We start from the raw sequence: 19,807 nt of genomic DNA on the forward strand, positions 1-19,807 counted from the left end.
TGCCCTCATTATCCAAGGTGGGGTTGCCGCCTTCCACTGCCCCAGGGGGCGGGGGTCACCTCACTGTTCTCAGTGACCGGAATGGGGTTCCAATCCTCACGACCATCCCAGCTCTAGCTTCTCTGCAGGGCCTGCCCACACCCCTCGATCCCCAGGGGGGTCATGCTGCCCCAGGCTCTCCCAGCATCATGCTCCTTTCCAGGAATCACTCCCCAACTGAGATCCCCATGGTCGACAGAACAAAACCATAGAAAAAACACCACGTTATGCCAAGGGAAAGAAGCCAGACACAAAATGCCACGTGTTGTGGTGTGGATTTCATTTATATGAAATGTCCAGAAGAGGCAAATCCAGAGACCAGAATCAGATCAGTGGTTGCCAGGGGCTGGGGGTAAAGGGAATGGTCAGTGGCTGCAGACAGGTGCAGGGTCTCTTTGTGGGGTGACGAGAATGTTCTGGAATTAGGTGGTGCTGATATCCCACAGCCCTGTGAATACACTAAAATCCACAGAATTGAACACTTTTTATTTTATTTTATTTTATTTTGTGAGGAAGATCAGCCCTGAGCTAACATCCATGTTAATCCTCCTCTTTTTGCTGAGGAAGACCGGCTCTGAGCTAACATCTATTGCCAATCCTCCTCCTTTTCTCCCCCAAAGCCCCATTAGATAGTCGTATGTCATAGTTGCACATCCTGCTAGTTGCTGTATGTGGGACGCCACTTCAGCACGGCTGGACAAGCAGTGAGTCGGTGCACGCCTGGTTTCCGAACCCGGGCCACCAGCAGCGGAGCATGCGCACTTAACCACTAAGCCATGGGGCCGGCCCCATTGAGTCTTAATATATGTTTTTAATTTATTTTTTATTATTATTTTTTTTTTTGTGAGGAAGATCAGCCCTGAGCTAACATCCATGCTAATCCTCCTCTTTTTGCTGAGGAAGACTGACTCTGAGCTAACATCTATTGCCAATCCTCCCCTTTTTTTTTCCCCAAAGCCCCAGTAGATAGTTGTATGTCATAGTTGCACATCCTTCTAGTTGCTGTATGTGGGACGCGGCCTCAGCACGGCGGGAGAAGCGGTGTGTCAGTGCGCGCCCGGGATCCGAACCCTAGCCGCCAGTAGCGGAGCGCGCGCACTTAACCGCTAAGCCACAGGGCCGGCCCACACCATTGAGTCTTGACTGTTGTAACTCTGAGATCAGTGCACTGGAGGGGAGGTCATGGTCTCAGTGGATGAGAGGCGAGTTCCTAGTTCCCCAGTCTCCCGTGGACCCTCATCCCCACATTTCCATTCACTCAGGAGATCAGGAGAGACCTTTAGCCACAGTGATGTGGAGAAGACATCAGGGGGAAATTCTTGCACCAGACAGCTTTCCATCAAGGCTGGGGCCGGGCAGTAAGGAGGCTGTGAGGGTCAGGGGTGGATGAGAAGGTTTAGTAAACGTTCCCCCACCTAAGACATAGGAGGTCGGGGCTCCACTTCTTGCCCTGATGCTTCTTCGGGAGTTACTGTTGGCAAACTCCTTTCACGCCTTTAGAACAAGTTCCTCAGCCCCACCATGCTTGACAAGACTAAGAACCCAGTCTCTCCAAGTCCCAGCTCTGCCACTGGTTTGCCACCTGAACTTGGAGAAGTAGATGCCGTTCTCAGGTCCTCAGTTGCATCATTTATGCATAGAGAAGTTCAGACCCGTCACCTGACCCTCTCCAGGCCGGGTTTTAATTTCACCTCCTGACCCCTCTATCTGCAGGGCTGGCCATTGATCTGTTGTGGAAAGTTCTTTGTTCCTGTTGTAGGGGCTGAAAAATTTTCCCTTCTGGATTCTTTGGCTGGTATAATAATTAAATTGATATAAGACATTAACAGGAGAAAAACAAATATAGTTTCTTAGATATAGGAACCCCATAAAAATATGAGACTCAAAGAAGTGACCCAAGCAGGCAGCTTTTATACCTTTTAGACAAAGAAACTGTGAATTTGTGAAGAATTGATAAGACAAAGGGGTTTGGGCTTGGGATAGTAAATTGGCAAAGAAGTAACAAGGTTTGTTTATATAGCCTTCTCGGCCCTAAATTCTCTCTCTGGTGATAGGGATGCTGTCTACCCCCGTGGTACATGGACGGGACTGTTCACATGGGAGATTTATCTGTTGCTTTCAGGGGGACAAAAGACGGTCAGAGTGTCCTTTCTGTATCAGCTGTTTCTCAAGTACCTGGAATTCAAAATAACCAATATGCCAGAGGGGCATAGTTTGGGGTGACATACTCTGCTCCCCTTCACTGTGATCTTAGCTTCCCAGATTCCCCAGGCTGGGTCTTAGAGCTGTGGTCATCCCCAGCAGGGCTTGATAAAAGGCGTGGTTGTCCCTACACCCAGAGTGTTTGACTCAGCCATTCTGGGGTGAGACCTGAGGATTGGTATTTCTAGCAACTCCCCAGGTGATGCTGGAGAAGGCTGGTCCAGGGACCATACTGATGGAGTAAAAAAGGCCCTAGGCTGCATCTGCATCGTTAAGATGCTGGGAGAAGATGCAGAGTAAACATAAGTACAGATAGGACTTACGGCCTTAATATAACTGAAATTACATAATTGAAATTTAACTCAGAATTTGCTGACTTTATTATCTAAGCAACATGAGTTTCATTTAGAAAATGTACTGAAATGTAAAGGCAAACTTTCCAGTGACTTAAAATTTCTTAATGTGCTACGGGGCTAAACACCTAAGTGTGGGCAGGGCTGGTTCCTTTTGGAGGCTCTAGGGGAGAGCTGTTCCCCTGCCTCATCCAGCTCCTGGATGTGGCCTGCATTTCTCCACTCAAGTTCTCCCAGAAGCCTGCACATTTTCCAACCTTCTCCATCTTAGTAAATGTCAGGTCCATCCCTCACATTGGTGGGGCGCCAATGTCCTCCGAGTCATCCTTGCTTCCTCTAGCTCATAACATCCCATCCCAGGAATGAGGGCATCCCTCCTTCAGCCATCTCCAGCATCTCCACAGCTTGTACCCTCCTGAGAGACACTCCCATCTCCTGCTTGGACAACTATTTTTTTTTTAATTTTTTGTTTATTGCAGTAACATTGGTTTATAACATTGTATAAATTTCAGGTGTACATCATTATACTTCTATTTCTGCAGAGATTACATCATGTTTACCAGCCAAATACTAATTACAACCCGTCACCACACACATGTGCCGAATTATCCCTTTCGCCCTTCTCTGCTTGGATGACTATTGACGTCCACAGGGTTTCCCTGTTTTATTGGTCCCCCAAACACATATTGAGATATTTGAAGTGAATTGGATCCCATCACTCTTTTTTTTTTTTTTTTTAATTTATTTCCCCCAAAGCCCCAGTAGATAGTTGTATGTCATAGTTGCACATCCTTCTAGTTGCTGTGTGTGGGACGCGGCCTCAGCATGGCCGGAGAAGCGGTGCGTTGGTGCGCGCCCGGGATCCGAACCCGGGCCGCCAGCAGCGGAGCGCGCGCACTTAACCGCTAAGCCACGGGCCCGGCCCAATCCCATCACTCTTTTCAAACCCTAGAATGACTACCTCAGCATGAAATCCCGTGTTGTCATAATAGGTCGCCTGAGCCCTACGTAAACCTGCCTCGGGCTGTGCTTGTAAATCTCTTGTACCGACCTCCCTCCTCCACTCCCCATGCCGCCTGCTTCCTTGGGTTCCTCCAACACCCTTTCTTCAGGCCACATCCGATGTCCCTTCTCTCCTTTCTTGAAGGCCTGCCTGCAGACATGCGCACAGGTGCATTCCCTATTTTATAAAGGGCTCACCTCCAATGCTCAGGCAACATCCTGGTCACCCAGACCAGCAGAGCCGCTCCCACCCCATCCCAATGCACTGTATGCCTGTTCTGATTTTTCTGCATGGTACTCATCATCAGCTAAACATTTATGTGTGCCTACCTATGCACTAGAAGCCACACCAGCACAGGATTTTATTTTATATTATGTGTGTCCCATACCAGAGCACAGCTGCACGAATTCTCTTATCCACCATCCTTCTCATCTTGATCAATGTGCAGTTCAAATGTTGGATCCTATCTCTTGACCATGAGTGGTGTCGGGGAGGGGGAAATTGCCACCTACTACCCTTTTGTGTTCTTTTTTTTTTTTTTTATAATTTTATTTATTTATTTATTTTTCCCCAAAGCCCCAGTAGATAGTTGTATGTCATAGTTGCACATCCTTCCAGTCGCTGTACGTGGGACACGGCCTCAACATGGCTGGAGAAGCGGTGCATCGGGGGCGCATGCCCGGGATCCGAACCCGGGCTGCCAGCAGCGGAGCACGTGCACTTAACCGCCAAGCCACGGGGCTGGCCCCCGTTTTGTGTTCTTATGGCAGGACTAATATTGACACAAGACTAAATTAACATGAGAAAAACCCAATTTAATATGTACGTATTGGAGGTCATAGAGAAATGACGCTCAGAGAGTGAACAAAGCAGGGAGTATATATATATCTTTTAGGCAAAGAAACAATAAATTTGGGAGGAATGACAACACGAAGAAACTTAGGTTTGGGGTACGTAATAAGGGGAATTTAACCAGAGTTTAGGCTTGGCGTAGTAAATTAGTAAAAGTAACAGGGGTTGTTTATGCAGGCTTTTCGGCCCTGAATTCCCTAGCTCTGGTGATAAGGATGTAGGGAGAGCAGTTTTCACACAGGAGATTTATTTCCTGCTTTCAGGGGGAACAGAGACAGGAGCGTCAGAATGCCTTTTTGCTTCTCAAGTAACTTTAATTCAAAATAATCAATATGCTATTGTGGGATATTTTGGGGCGGCCTGTCCTGGGCCCAACATCTGAATATCAGACACCATTGTTCTCAAAATGCATCTGACTTAGCCCACTCCTTGGAATTTCTCCCTGGTTTCCATCTTTCACTTTGTACCCTTGCCTCATGCCCACCATACTGTTAAGGCCCATTTTTTTCTGAGCCAATCTGATCCCCCATCTCCTCCCCAAGTCTCAGGGATCCCCAAACAACAGCTGTCTCTGGAACCCAGCCCATTTTGCACTGGAACACCCTGTCCACCCAGAGTGGACACTTTGCACAGCAGATCTGTCTCTTTATCTTGGCTTCCCCACTCCAGGCCATTCTCTGGGCATTTCCTCTTGCAGCTGGATTAGTAGGGAAAAGCTATGCTCAGCGGATGTAACAAAGAATCCCAGTGGCTAGACGAGACAGACCTTCATTTCTCTCCCACATAAGAAGTACGTGGAGATGCAAGGCTAGCAGGTGGCTCTGTTCTCCCAACTCATCCAGGGACCCAGGCTGATGGGCTGTCTTACTGTCCTCTGCAGACGCTTCCACACCTTGTCCTAAGGTGGCTGCCACGGTTGTCACCATACCCCAGGCAGCAGGAAGATGGAAGAAAGAAAAAAGGAGAGCAAGCAATTTTCTTATGAAATCACAATCCATACCTGACACAGATCATTCCCCTTACACCCCATCCTGCAAAACTTGGTCACCCGACCAAGGTAGTTGCAAGGGAGGATGGGAAATGTCTCTAACTGGCCATCATGTGCCCAGAAACAATTCTAAGTGTTCTATTATTAACATAGAGACTGGATCAGCAGTCTCCAACATTACTGCTAAAAGGCTGTGTGCCTAAGCAAAAAAGCAATTCATTCCACATTCCATTTTCTTAGAATGCACAACTATAACCACAATCAGCTTTTAAACTAGAATTTTTTTTTTTTATCCCTACTCAGGGAGAAAAAATTGCATTCATTGAGAAAAATAAAAAATGAAGCAAATACCAAGCAACTCGCAGGAAAATTGATGCCCTGAGCTTCTTAGAGGAAAACCTTCTCCCCTTGATCAGCACATCCCTGCCGGCTCTCCGGACCAGCTCATTCCTCAGGCAGTAGGTGAAGGGGTTCAGCGGGGGCGACACGGGGGTGTTGAAGGAAGCAAGTGCTTTGCTGAGGTCCAGCCGCCCGGTCTCCGTGGGGTTCAGGTACGCGACGGCCCCGCTCCCGCAGCTGAGGGAGACCACCAGGACGCGGGGGGAGCAGGTGGAGAAGGCCGTGCGGGCCCCCCGAGGAAGGCAGGTGCAGGACGGCGGCGAGGATGCAGTCGTAGGACAGGCCGGTCACCAGCAGGCCGCCGGCCAGGGTGCACACGGCCACCAGGAGGGACAGGAGCCGCAGGGGCCTGGCGTGGGCGCACCAGCTCCAGCGAGGGCGCGCTGTCGCAGGAGTGAGTGAGGACGTTGGGGCCGCAGGGGGGGAGGGGGAACATCCAGACTGGGCCGGCGAGGAAGAGGAGGTGCCCCCCAGCAGGCCAGCTCGGGCACGGGGCAGGCCGGGCGGCAGGTGGCCGGGGAGCGCGGCGGGCGGCACCGCCGGCAGCAGGGTCTCCGCCGTGCCCGGAGCAAGGAGAGCCCCGTCTGGGCCGAGCATCTGGCTCGGGGGACAGTCCCGCGTCCGGAGAGGAGGCGGGCCGGCACCCGCGGGTGGACGCGGAGGTGAACCAGCCGCAGCAGCGCGACGCCCCGCGGGAAGCAGGACGCGGGCGGCGAGGCGGCGGGCGGCCGCAGTCACGGCGACGAGCAGGTCCCCGGAGGGTCAGGACGTAGGCGAGCAGGACCGCAGCGAAGAGCAGGAGCTGCAGCCCCCGCACGTCGGGGACCCCCAGGAGCACGAAGCCCGGCACCGCCGTGGTGGCCGCGCGGCCCGGCCCGAGGGCGCAGCATCTGTGGGGCAGCAGCGCCTGGTGGTTAGAGACGCGGCCCTGAGGAGGCCACGTGCTCTCCACCCTGGCTCTGTCGCTTAGCCTCTCTGGGTCTCAGAGGCTCCATAAATGCTGCGGGGATAACAAGGGTGCCTGTCCCATGGGTTGTTGTGAAGCTGAAATGAGTGAAAACCTAGAACGGGGCTTGGCACATAATGCACACCGTGCCAGATGCTGTTATCCGTAAATAATGGGGAAAAGTATCATTTCCTTTCATCAGAAGAATTTGCCTCTTGTCCCCCAAGAAGCCTGTTATTTGCTGAGTGAATGCTTTGACCTGAGACCTGTTACTTGCAGGGCTTTATTTTATACAGACTGAGTTAATACAGTTTGAAACCAGAAAGGACGATACGGAGAATTTTGGTTTTGCTTTTTACAACTATCCATTTATCTGTTTGCTTATGTCTTTGAATTGTAATGTCATACACATTTTGAGATGTGCGTATGTTATTACTGAACCATTTGTTGCGTTTTCTCAAACAGAACATCCAATTGCAACCACCACCTGGATCAAGAAGCAGAATGTGAGCAGCCTCCCATGCCCCTTGTAGTCACAACCTCCTCTCCCAAAGGAAACCAGACAGAAGGATTTGGAGATGGGGGAGATGGATGAGGTCTCTGGCAGCTGGAGAAGAACTCTTGAAAATTCTGAGTTGCTATGATTTACTCTATCACGTCAGTTTTCTCTGCAGAATGTGGGCAGTAAACGCCTCCCTTTTCCTCATCTGAAATGCTGTACTCATTCATCTAGAGCAGCATCACCCAGTTAGAAATATAAGGTGAGCCACAAATGCGAGCCACATGTGTAATTTTAAATTTTCAAGGAGCCACATTTAAAGAGAAAGTAAAAAGAAACAGATAAAAGTAAGTTTCCTGGGCTGGCCCGTGGCTTAGCGGTTAAGTGCACGCGCTCCACTGCTGGTGGCCTGGGTTCGGATCCCGGGCACGCACCTACGCACCACTTCTCCGGCCATGCTGAGGCTGCGTCCCACGTACAGCAACTAGAAGGATGTGCAGCTATGACATACAACTATCTACTGGGGCTTTGGGGGGGAAAAATTAAGTTTCCTAATATATTTTACTTAATATATCCAAAATATTATCATTTCCACAGGTAATCATTATGAAAAATTTATTCATGAATTGCTTTACAAGGTTTTTTTTTGGACTAAGTCTTCAAAATCTGGTGGGTATAGGGCCATCCCGGTTGTGTATTGGTTAAGTTCGCATGCTTTGCTTCGGTGTCCCGGGGTTCACAGGTTCAGATCCCAGGCGCAGACCTATGCACCGCTTATCAAGCCATGCTGTGGTGGCATCCCATATACAAAATAGAGGAAGATGGCACGGATGTTAGCCCAGGGCTAATCTTCCTCGCCAAAAAAAAAAAAAAATCTTGTGGATATTTCACACTTTCAGCACATCTCATTGCGGACTACCCACATTTCAAATGCTCAACAGCCACATGTGGCTCATGGCTACCATATTGGACAGCTGCGGTGGTTCTAGACCAGTTTCCCGCTCGTCCAGTATCCATTCTTGTGCCCTGCAATCCATCTTCCATATCAGCTTTAGAGAGATCTGTCTAGCTTTCAGTGTTGACCCTGTCTCTTCTCTGCCCAAACCCTCCCATGGCTCCCTAGTGCCCTTGGCATAAAGTCCCAGCTTCTCAGCTTGGCATTCAAGGCCCTTCATTCAAGGTCCCCAGCTGACCTCTATAAACTGAGGGATAAATCTTCCAGGCTCAGGTACTTTATATTCCCCAGAACTCCATGATAAAACCCACTCCATTCCTTTCAATTAAAAATAAAAACAGGGCCGGCCCCATGGCTTAGCGGTTAAGTGCGGGCGCTCCACTACTGGCCGCCCGGGTTCGGATCCCGGGCGCACACTGAGGCACCGCTTCTCGGGCCTTGCTGAGGCCGCGTCCCACATACAGCAACTAGAAGGATGTGCAACTGTGTCGTACAACTATCTACCGGGGCTTTGGGGGAAAAATAAATAAATAAAATTAAAAAAACAAAAACAAATACAAAGTAAAAACACTACTGTACAGTAGAAAGAACGCTTCTCTGAGAGGTTAGACAAACCTGGATTGGAACCTTGGCTCTACCATTCGTCAGGTATGTGGTTATAAGAGGAAGTAGCTTCACCTCTCTGAGTCTTAGTTTTTCCTCTAAGATGAGACTAATACCTGCTCTACGTTTTCCATCAATGCTCTGTGAGACTCAAATATGGATTTGAAAATATTTCATAATTATAACATGAGATAAAAACATGACACTTATTAGAATAATCAAATTTTCTCAGTCTGTTGACATGTTTCAAGGGTTCTAGCCAGCTAAAGATTTATCATCCAAACCCGAATCTGGGGTTTTGATGTGACCTCATATCTGCAGGTAACCAAGCTGCCCTCTCCCAACCCTTCAGGCCAGACAACTGAGGGAATCCCATGGCCTCAAAACCACACAAGGAGGGAACCACTATCCATCCCCCCAGTCCCATTCCAGTCCCATTAGAATCAGGGTGTCTCCCCAAACTCAATCCCTTTTTCTGCATCTTCAACATCTCCTCCCACTCTGTCCTAGCCCCCTAGAGAGCAGTGTGAATCACGTCTACACAAAAGGTAACAACAGTGATTTTACCTGGAATTTACACAGTCTTCTTTATTACAAAGGGTCAGAGTTCTGACTCTGGAATTTTCCCAGCGAGGCGTATGGCATGAAACAGAGACAAAGGAGAAGGTAATCAGCAAAAGCAACAGACGTGACAGAAACAAGGAGAGGCACCAGGAGGAAAAGAGACAGACACACAGAGACAGGCAGACAGAGAAAGAAAGAGAAATGCAGGGATGGCAGAAGTACAGAGCTGGGGAAGAGAGGCAGACGAAGAGAGACAAAGTAAGAAAGAGTCAGAGAACTAGAGACAAAGGGAAAGAAGCAGATAGGGAAAGAAAGAGAAAGCAAGAAAAATAAGATGAAGACAGAAAAAGGGAAAGAAGACAGAAAGAGAAAAAGTAAGAGATCAGAGAGAGACTCTGAGCAAACAGGGAGACAGAAAACATTGAGGAGAAGGTCTTTGAGACTCTTAGTAGGAATGGAGCTCTCCTGGTGCCAGAGGTCACTGTTATTCCAGATACTAGGTCCACCCCAAATGGAAAGGTGGGAATCTTTTCCCTCTCCCTACTCCCCCAACACCTCCTGCTGTTGGGGTTCTCCATGAGAGATGCGTCAGACCTCAGGGACCCGGAAAACTTTGAAAACTTGTAATCATCCTTAAGGGACTGATTTTTTTTTTTTAAAGATTTTATTTATTTTTACTTTTTCCCCCCAAAGCCACAGTAGATAGTTGTATGTCATAGCTGCACATCCTTCCAGTTGCTGTATGTGGGACATGGCCCCAGCATGGCCAGAGAAGCGGTGCGCGCCGGGGATCCGAACCCGGGCTGCCAGCAGCAGAGCACGTGCACTTAACTGCTAAGCCATGGGGCCGGCCCTTAAGGGACTGATTAACTCAACTTCCCTCAAACTCTTTTCAAGGGAAATGCTTTGGGGGCTTCAACTTCCCTCAAACTCTTTTCAAGGGAAATTCTTTGGGGGCTAAAGTTTTGGGAGAGTTTCATTTTTCTATCCTTGTTTACTTTTCTCCAAGAATGGAATATGACTAGGCTGGATTCAGTTCATTTTCTGTTCTTCCTCTTACTTTTCAGCAAAGTAGCAAGAATCAACCGCACTGGACTCATGTGGTTGATGCTTATTCATTCCTTGGTGTCTCCAAGCTTTAGCTCTGTAATAATCACCATAATGATGATCATTTATTAAATATCTGCTATAGTGGGTATATGTAAATTTTTATTTTACTGCCATGATCTACCTCCTTTTCCTAACAACATCCCCATCACCATTTTGTGGAATTGTCTCTGCCAGCATGTAAGAGACACTTGGTTGTCTCTATCTATTCGTTCTTCTTCCAAGACTCTCCCTTTTAGCTGGGTATAAGATGCTGTGGTCCGATGTTTGTGTGCCCCTCAGATTCATATGTTGAAAACCTCATGCCCAAGGTGATGGTATTAGGAGGTGGGGCCTTTGGGAGGTGATTATGTCATGAGTGTGGAGCCCTCAGGAACGGGATTAATTATAAAAGAGACCCCAGAGAGCTCCCTCCAGAACTGTGAGAAATAAATGTCTGCTGTTTATAAGTCACCCAGTCTGTGATATTTTGTTAGAGCAGCCCAAATGGACTAAGACACATGGCTACCCAGACTAAAAACCCCTTTTCCCAGTCCCCTTTGCCCGTATGTATGGCCACATGAGCACATTCTAACCAATTGGGTATGGGCAGTAATGAGTGTACGATTTCCAGGTCAAACCCTAAACAGGAAATAATGACCCATTCTCTTCTCTTTTTCCAACTTTCTCTCCTTTGATGATTGGAATGTGGTCGTGGTGGGGTTATCATGGGTCACACTTGCCCGCATCCCCTTTTCATCTCCCACTTAGAATTATGGCTATCTGATAAGGAATCGGAATGATAAGTGTAGGGAAAAATTGTAAAAGACTTTGAAATGGTCCAAAAATATGACTGAGTATTTTCAGTAGAAAACAAACACATCTTTTTGAGTTGTCTGATTCTATAGGGTTTTGTATCAATTGTGCTTGTGGGACTTTAATTTATGGAGGTGACAGATGATGACATGGAGAGGTCAATGCCATTGATTGACTTGTATCATTTATGTTTCCTGAGACAAACGGTGGGGTCCACCGCGCCATGCAGGGCCACGTGGGGAAGCACCGTGCTTGGTTAGGACGCAGAAGGAGTGAGAGGAAAGCGTGGCCCACGCTGTTATTGTGTTTCCTCCACATTTTTTAACAGGGCTACTATAAAATTTAAAAATACATATGTGGGGGCCAGCCCTGTGGCGTAGAGGTTAAGTGCACGTACTCCGCTGCTGGATGCCTGGGGTTCGGATCCTGGGCGTGCACTGACGTACCACTTGTCAAGCCATGCTGTGGTGGCATCCCATATAAAGTGGAGGAAGATGGGTACGATGTTAGCCCAGGGCCAGTCTTCCTCAGCCAAAAGAGGAGGATTGGCAGATGTTAGCTCAGGGCTGATCTTCCTCACACACACACAAAAACAAACATATGTGACCTGCATTATATTTTTATTGGACTGTGCTATAGGATATAATGCCTATTCATATTTTACCTTAAAAATATTAACCAATGAGGCCAGCCCTGGTGGCCTGGTCGTTAAGTTCAGCACATTCTGCTTCAGCTGCCCAGGTTTGGTTCCCAGGTGCAGACCTACAGCACTTGTCTGTCAGTGGCCGTGCTGTGGTGGTGGCTCATACACAAAAAGAGAAAGATTGGCAGCATATGTTAGTCCCTGCTGAATCTTCCTCAGCAAAAAAAAAAAAAAAATAAAATTAACCAATGTACAATACATAGCCTGACAGTAATAATAATACAGATAACACACATTTGACGGAGAGTTTACCATTTCAATGTGCTTTATATATATTCACACATTTAATCTTCACACTACTGTTGTGAAGTGATAATAATAACAGCTCACACTGCGGCAGCACCTACTATGTACCACGTGTTTTCACTACAGGTTTTCACTCTATTAATTCCCAAAATATGGAGGTTGATAGTATTTTTACACCCTTTTTCATAGTGATGAAACCGAGGCAGATAATTCCAGTAAAGTTCCCAAGTCACCGAGAAGTCTTATTCCAGAGCCCATGCAAAATTTATGCATAAATATACATGGATTGGTTGCATCCAGAAGAAAACATTTTTATTGATAAGCGAGTTTGATCAATTTATAAAGTGGGACCTGGGATGAAGGATGGGAGGTTGAAGATCTGGAACTGTAAATGCAAATGTAAAAGCGTTTGCATGATGCATTCCAAGGCTCTGATTTATCCTCAGTTTCTTTCTCTCCAAGGTCCGGGTGCCTCGATGATCCAGGCGAAGGCTGGAAGGTGGTGCAGCACCGAGGACACGGAAGGTGAACGGAAGAGCAAAGGGCAGAGGAAGATCTAAACCGTGGAGGCAAGAATCTCACAATTCCTCTTTCAGTCCCAAAAACAAGCTGGAGGAACTGTCGACATCAAAAGATTTTAATGACAAAGGCAGTTATACTCAAAGAGAAAGGTGTATGCCAACGTTCACGGCAGCATTATTCACAAGAGCCAAAAGGTGGAAGCAACCAAAGTGTCCATCAATGGATGGGTGGATAAAAAAATATGATTTTATATATACATATACATATATATATATACACAATAGAATATTATTCAGCCTTAAAAAGGAAGGAAATTCTGACACATGCTACAACGTGGATAAACCTGGAGGACATTATGCTAAGTGAAATAAGTCAGTCACAAGAAGACAAATACTGTATGATTCCACATAAATGAGGTCCCTAAAGTAGTCAAATTCATAGAAACAGAAAGTAGAAGGGTGGTTGGTGAGGTATGGGGGAGGTGAGTTGTATAATGGGTATAGGGTTTTAGTTTTGCAAGACAAAAAGACTTCTAGAGATGGGAATGTATTTAATACTACTGAACTGTGCACTTACAAATGATTAAGATGGGAAGTTTCATGTTATATGCATTTTAACACAACTAAGAATTAAACAAAAAAGGCAGTTGTAGATCTGTATGCAGAACAGAAAACCCCAGCTACCCATACGCCCAGCTGGATTGAGAGGCAGGATACAATGATGGAAAATATTGGTGAAGAAAGAAGGTCTGGGGAAAAAAACTAGAAATAAATGAATGTGAGAAGAATACATGAATCATCTTGAACATCCCAAGGTTTCCCTTCACAACGTACATCTCAGAGTGAGAGCTTTACAGTGAACACATGAAACTTGTACATCATCACCGTCCTTCTAAAGCTTTGGTCAGTTGCCCCGAGCTGCTTCCATGTCTGAATTCCCAATAATTATCAGCACCCTGAGGACAGAAATCTGAGTCCTTGATATTACCTGGTATACTTGTTTCACTCAGGAGAGCTTGACAAATGCTTGTTGAGTGATGGAATCTATAAATGAGACTTCTATAAAGGAAGCTGGAGGAGACTGACACCTGGACTTGTTTCAAACTTAAAATATTCTTTCTCTAATCTACAGATGAGAAACCTGAAGCTTAAAGACTGACTGAATGGGTTGCCCAGTAGACCACGGGACAATCCAGTCAGTGTAACTCCAGAAAAGGAGTGCTTAGTCTCTATTTATATGACCCTCCTATTCTGCATTCTTGTTCATCTTGTGCCCCACTGTGGCCAGAAAGACACCCAACAGCCTGGAAGCCTCTTGAAGGATTGTAGGCTGGGATGAAGATCTTGGATTCATCTTACCCTCAGGATTCCCCCTGGTGGCTAAGATAAAAAGTGCATCTGATTGATTTAGGAAGCTTGTGGCATTAAGCTAAAGTAAATTTTTGCTTTGGTTATAATAGATTTACTGTTGCATTCCAGTCTGGCGTTGCCAGATAAAATACAGGACCACCAGGCAAATTTGAATTTTCAATAGACGATGAATATTTTTTTTTTTTGGTATAAGTATGCCACATGCAATTTGAGACAAAAATTGCATGGGACATAGTTACGTCAAGTGCCATTTTTTTTTTTTTTGTGAGGAAGATCAGCCCTGAGCTAACATCCATCGCCAATCCTCCTCTTTTTGCTGAGGAAGACTGGCCCTGGGCTAACATCTGTGCCCATCTTCCTCCACTTTATATGGGACGCCGCCACAAGCATGGCCTGACAAGCGGTGCGTCGGTGTGCGCCCGGGATCTGAACCTGGGCCGCCAGCAGCAGAGCACATGCACTTAACTGCTAAGCCACGGGGCCAGCCCCTAAAGTGCCATCCTTATCACATCATATATCAAAACGATTTATCACTGTGGATGTTGACCCTGATCATCTGGCTAAGGTAGTGTTTGTCAGGTTTCTCCATTGTATAATTACCCTTTTGACCCCTTTTCCATACTGTACTCTTTGGAAGGAAGTCCCTCTGTGTAGCCCACCCTCAAAGAGTGGGGAGTTAAGTCCTCATTCCTTGAGGACAGAGCACCTACATAAATTATTTGGGATCCTTTTGCACTGCATGGGAGATTTGTCTCTTCACCCTATTTATTTATTTATTCAATCATTTATGTATATTTTTAAAGTTTTTTCTTTATCAGAATTTCAATTAGGTACATACACAGCAAATGTTCATTATGTTTTTTAAAGTCAATCTCCCTCTCCTTGCAATGGATTTGTGGAAGAAACTAAGTCACTGACCTGCTGAGTTTCCCATATTCTGGATTTTGCTCATAGCATCCCTGTGGTACAGTTTTAAAACACAATTTTGGAAAGTTTCCTTGGCTTCTCTCTGCACGGAGGGTGAAAACAAAAATCTTTACCATCCCTCCCATGTTCACTGCAGTATTATTCACAATAGCCAAGATATGGAAACCACCTAAGTGTCCATAAACAGATGAATGGATAAAGAAAATGTGATATATATAAATATATATAGATATATATATACACACACACACACACACAATGGAATATTATTCAGGCTTAAAAAATGAAATCCTGCCTTTTGCAACAACACGAATGGACTTTGAGGGCATTATGCTAAGTGAAATAAGCCAGACACAGAAAGACAAATACTGTATGATCTCACTTATATGTGAGATCTAAAAAAGTCAGAATCGTAGAAGTAGAGCAGGGGCTGAGGGGTGGGGGAGACAAGGAGATGTTGGTCAAAGGGTACAAACTTCCAGTTATAAGATGACTAAGTTCTGAGGACCTAATGTACAGCATGATGACCATGGTTAATAATACTGTATTGTATACTTGAATTTTTTTTTCTGAAGAAGATGCACCCTGAGCTAACATCTGTGCCAATCTTCCTCTATTTTGTATGTGGGTCATAATGCTTATGGGAAAAAAAAAATTCTCTCTCCTAAAAATAAAACAAAACAAAAAAACCCCAAAACACAAAATCCTTACCACGATCTTCAGTCTTCCAAGGCTTTGCCCTGCCGTTCATCAGCTTTATCTCCAACACGCTTGGCCTCCTTCATTTTTTCAGTGAGTCTTCCTTTCTTCACGCCCTCACTCACAGAGAACTTTGTCTCACTGGGGCCACCAAGCACGTCATTCCTCTCCATCCTTCCAAGTTTACATTTCCTGTCTTGGAGGGGAACATCAATAGTAACAATGACAACAACAAGAAGAAATGACAATTTTTCTGAACGTCTTGACATCCTCAAGTTCCTCTGTACTTCCTATTTGTACAACTAAATACGCTTAATATATTTAAGTAGTTAAAAAGAAGTGTTGAAAATATGACAAAAAAATCAGGGAACTAAATACTTAACTGGATGTATTTGAATAAGAACCTCAAAGATCTTTCAGAAATTAAAAAAAGTTGGAATATTGAAATGAAATCTTAGTATGAGGCAAAGAACAGATTAAACCATCTGAGGAGGAAATAATGAGCTAGGATTTAAGGCTGAGTACATTTGTGTGTGTGTGTGTGTGTGTGTGTGTGAGGAAGCTTAGCCCTGAGCTAACATCCGATGCCGATCCTCCTCTTTTTGCTGAGGAAGATTAGCCCTGGGCTAACATCCATGCCCATCTTCCTCTACTTTATACGCGATGCCGCCACAGCATGGCTTGACAAGCGGTGCATCGGTCTGCGCCTGGGATCTGAAGCTGCAAACCCCAGGCCACCGAAGCAGAGCACTCGCACTTAACCACTACGCCACCGGGCCGGCCCCTAAGCCTGAATAAATTATACATAATATGGTTTAAAGAGACAAAGAAATGGCAAATAAGAAACAAATGTTCATACATATGGTAGATAGCATTTGAGACCGCTTCATACATCTACTCCGGGTCCCAGCAGGAGAGTGTAGAAAGGAAGGATGAGAGGCAGTTACTGAAGTGACATGTCATTGTATTTTCCCCGCATTGATGGAAGACACCAGTGTTCATAATCAGGAAGCCCAATGAATCCCAACCAGAATAAATAAAAAATCCACACTTAGAACATAATGTAATAAAATGGTAGAGCATCAAAGATGAGGAGACGGTCTTAAAATCAGCCAGAAAGAAATAATTATTGGCAACAATTACATTTAGATTGACAACTAACCTCTCAACAACAGCAATTAGCCAGTGACTATAGGAAAAAATACTTTCAAAGTAGCGCAAAGTAGTTGTCAATTTAAAGCTGTACATGCAGTGAAATTCTCCTTCAATAACAAGCACAAAGTGACTATATTTTCAGACAAAAACCTGGAAAGTTTGTTACCAACTGACCTCTGTAAAAGAGCTTCTAAACTGTTGGTTCTCAGACTTTGCTCTATCCTGGATTCATACAGGGAAGGACGTTTCTGTCCCATCCTAGTTATTCCAATTTTTTTTTTAAGATTTTATTTATTTATTTTCCCCCCCCAAAGCTCCAGTAGATAGTGGTATGTCACAGCTGCACATCCTTCTAGTTGCTGTATGTGGGACGCGGCCTCAGCATGGCCAGAGAAGCGGTGCGTCGGTGCGCAACCGGGATCCGAACCGCCAGCAGCGGAGCGCGCGCACTTAACCGCTAAGCCACGGGGCTGGCCCCCTAGTTATTCCAATTTAATTGCTCCCGATGTTGAGATTTGAAAAGGCCTTCCAAGCAATTTGAATGGATATCAAGGATGGAGGACCCTGGTCTAAAGGCTTGAGTAGACTCAGGTTCGACTCCTGGCATGAATACTTCATATAGGGGCTCTGAATTCAAACTGCCTATCATAAGGAGAGACCTCATTTCCTCTTGTGCCACTTTCAATGGTTAATGTTTTTGTTGTTGAGCATAGGGGGAGATGGTGAGGAAAACGGGATGCAAAAAAGGAGGGTTTTGGGTGTGATATAGCGGCTGCTTAAATGAGTATATTCTGTCTGTGACAATTAGTAATAGATAAAATATTTATACTCTTTTATCTATTTATGGTACACTTTAATTAATTAATTAATTTAAAAGGCAAGCATTTAAAAAAAATTTTATTTATTTTTTTCCCCCAAATCCCCAGTAGATAGTTGTATGTCATAGATGCACATCCTTCTAGTTGCTGTATGTGGGATGTGGCCTCAGCATGGCCGGAGAAGCGGTGCGTCGGTGTGCGCCCGGGATCCGAACCCAGGCCACCAGCAGCGGAGCGCACACACTTAACTGCTAAACCACGGGGCTGGCCCTATGGTACACTTTAATACAAATTAACATTAAGTGGATTAGGACCTGTTATATCTCCAGGTGCTTGAAAGAAACACAGCAAAACCTTGCTGGATGTACCTCTCCCTTCTAGGCCCCCAAATATTCCTAAAATACAATTCAGGTATGAGAAACAGCACATAATCAAACACAGTGAGAATCACGAGAGAAAAAGGCACAATGAGGGAGAACCAGCAAGAAAAAAAGGGAGGATGTTTGGGCAGGCCTGCAAAAAATTCAGTTATTGGGTCATCAGACATAGAATATACAACTATGCTTGTATACTTAAATATTATAAGCAACATTAAGAACTCAGTGGTATTCTTTACGTTTTTGTTCTTTTATGTATGGTCCTGGTATTTCAGCTATGTTTCAGATAAAGCATTCTTTTTTTTTCACAGGCACGTGCTGAAATCTTTATGGTCCAAACAAAATGATGTTAGGGATTTACTTCAATGTATGGTAGAAGGTGGAGGAAGTAGTCGGGGTATAAATAAACCAGATTGGCCATTGGTGATTCTTTTTGAACCCAGATGCTACAACTAGGCTGAGTGCAGACTTCTCAACAGCGATAATGGAAGTCAGAAGAGAGTAGAATGATATTTTCAATGTAATATAAGAAAATAACATGAAAATTGTAATTCAGTATCTTTAGCAGAAATACTTTTGAAAAATGACAGCAGAATACTGCATTTTTAGCAAAGAGAGAGAGAAGTTCCTCAGCACCAATCACCTTCAGACAGAAAGAAAACTATCCCAGAAGGAAGATCTGAGATGTAAGAAGAAATGAAGAGCAAGAAAATGATAAGTATGGGGGTAAATATAAATGAAATTGACTGTATAAAACAATAAAAGTAATAACGTGAAGCTTAAAATTTAGAATTAACGTATAGAACAGTACCATATAAGTGGGTATAGATCACTTATATGATATTTATTTAGTGCATTAAAGCCTTCATATTGCCTGGGAGGAAAGTAAAGTTACTAATTAACATTTACCTTTGATAATGTATGCTAAAATAATAAAAAATAAAAGATAATGTATGCTTGTTAAGAATTCTAGAGGGCCAGCCCTGGTGGCCTAGTGGTTAAGTTCAGTGCGCTCCACTTCAGCAGCCCGGGTTCCATTCCAGGGTGTAGACCTACACCACTCGTCTATTGGCGACCATGCTGTAGCAGTGGCTCACATACAAAAAGAGGAAGATTGGCAATAGATGTTAGCTCAGGACGAATCTTCCTCAGCAAAAAAAAAATGTTCTAGAGTAATGGCAAAAAAATTAACAATATAATTTACAAACCATAAGTGGGAGAGGGGATAGAATGATACAGATGTATGTTCAATCAATCCAAAAAAAAAAAGGCAAGATATAAGAGAGAAAAAGTGTGGTATGTGAATTATATCTCAATAAAGGTTGTCACAAATGACAAGATTTCCTTCTTTTTCACAGCTAAATGATATTCCACTGTGTGTATGTATTTATCCATTCATCCTTCAATGGACGCTTAGGTTGCTTCCATGTCTTGGCTATTGTGAATAATGCTGCAATGAACATGGGGGTGCAGATATCTCTCTGAGATAGTGATTTCGGGAAATGTTCTACATCTTGATTGCGGTGGTGGTGATGTGACTGTATATCTTTGTCAAAACTTATGGCACTCTTCCCTTAAAAAGAGTAAATTTTGCTGGGTAAAAATGATACCTCAATAAAAAACAATTTAAAAATGTAGTTTATCTTAAATGTCACATATCTGCTTTTGCTTAACTGCCCTCTTGC

The sequence above is a fragment of the Ceratotherium simum genome, chromosome 33, assembly GCF_057802395.1.
Source record: "Ceratotherium simum simum isolate JZ-2026a chromosome 33, ASM5780239v1, whole genome shotgun sequence".
Classification (NCBI taxonomy): Eukaryota; Metazoa; Chordata; class Mammalia; order Perissodactyla; family Rhinocerotidae; genus Ceratotherium; species Ceratotherium simum.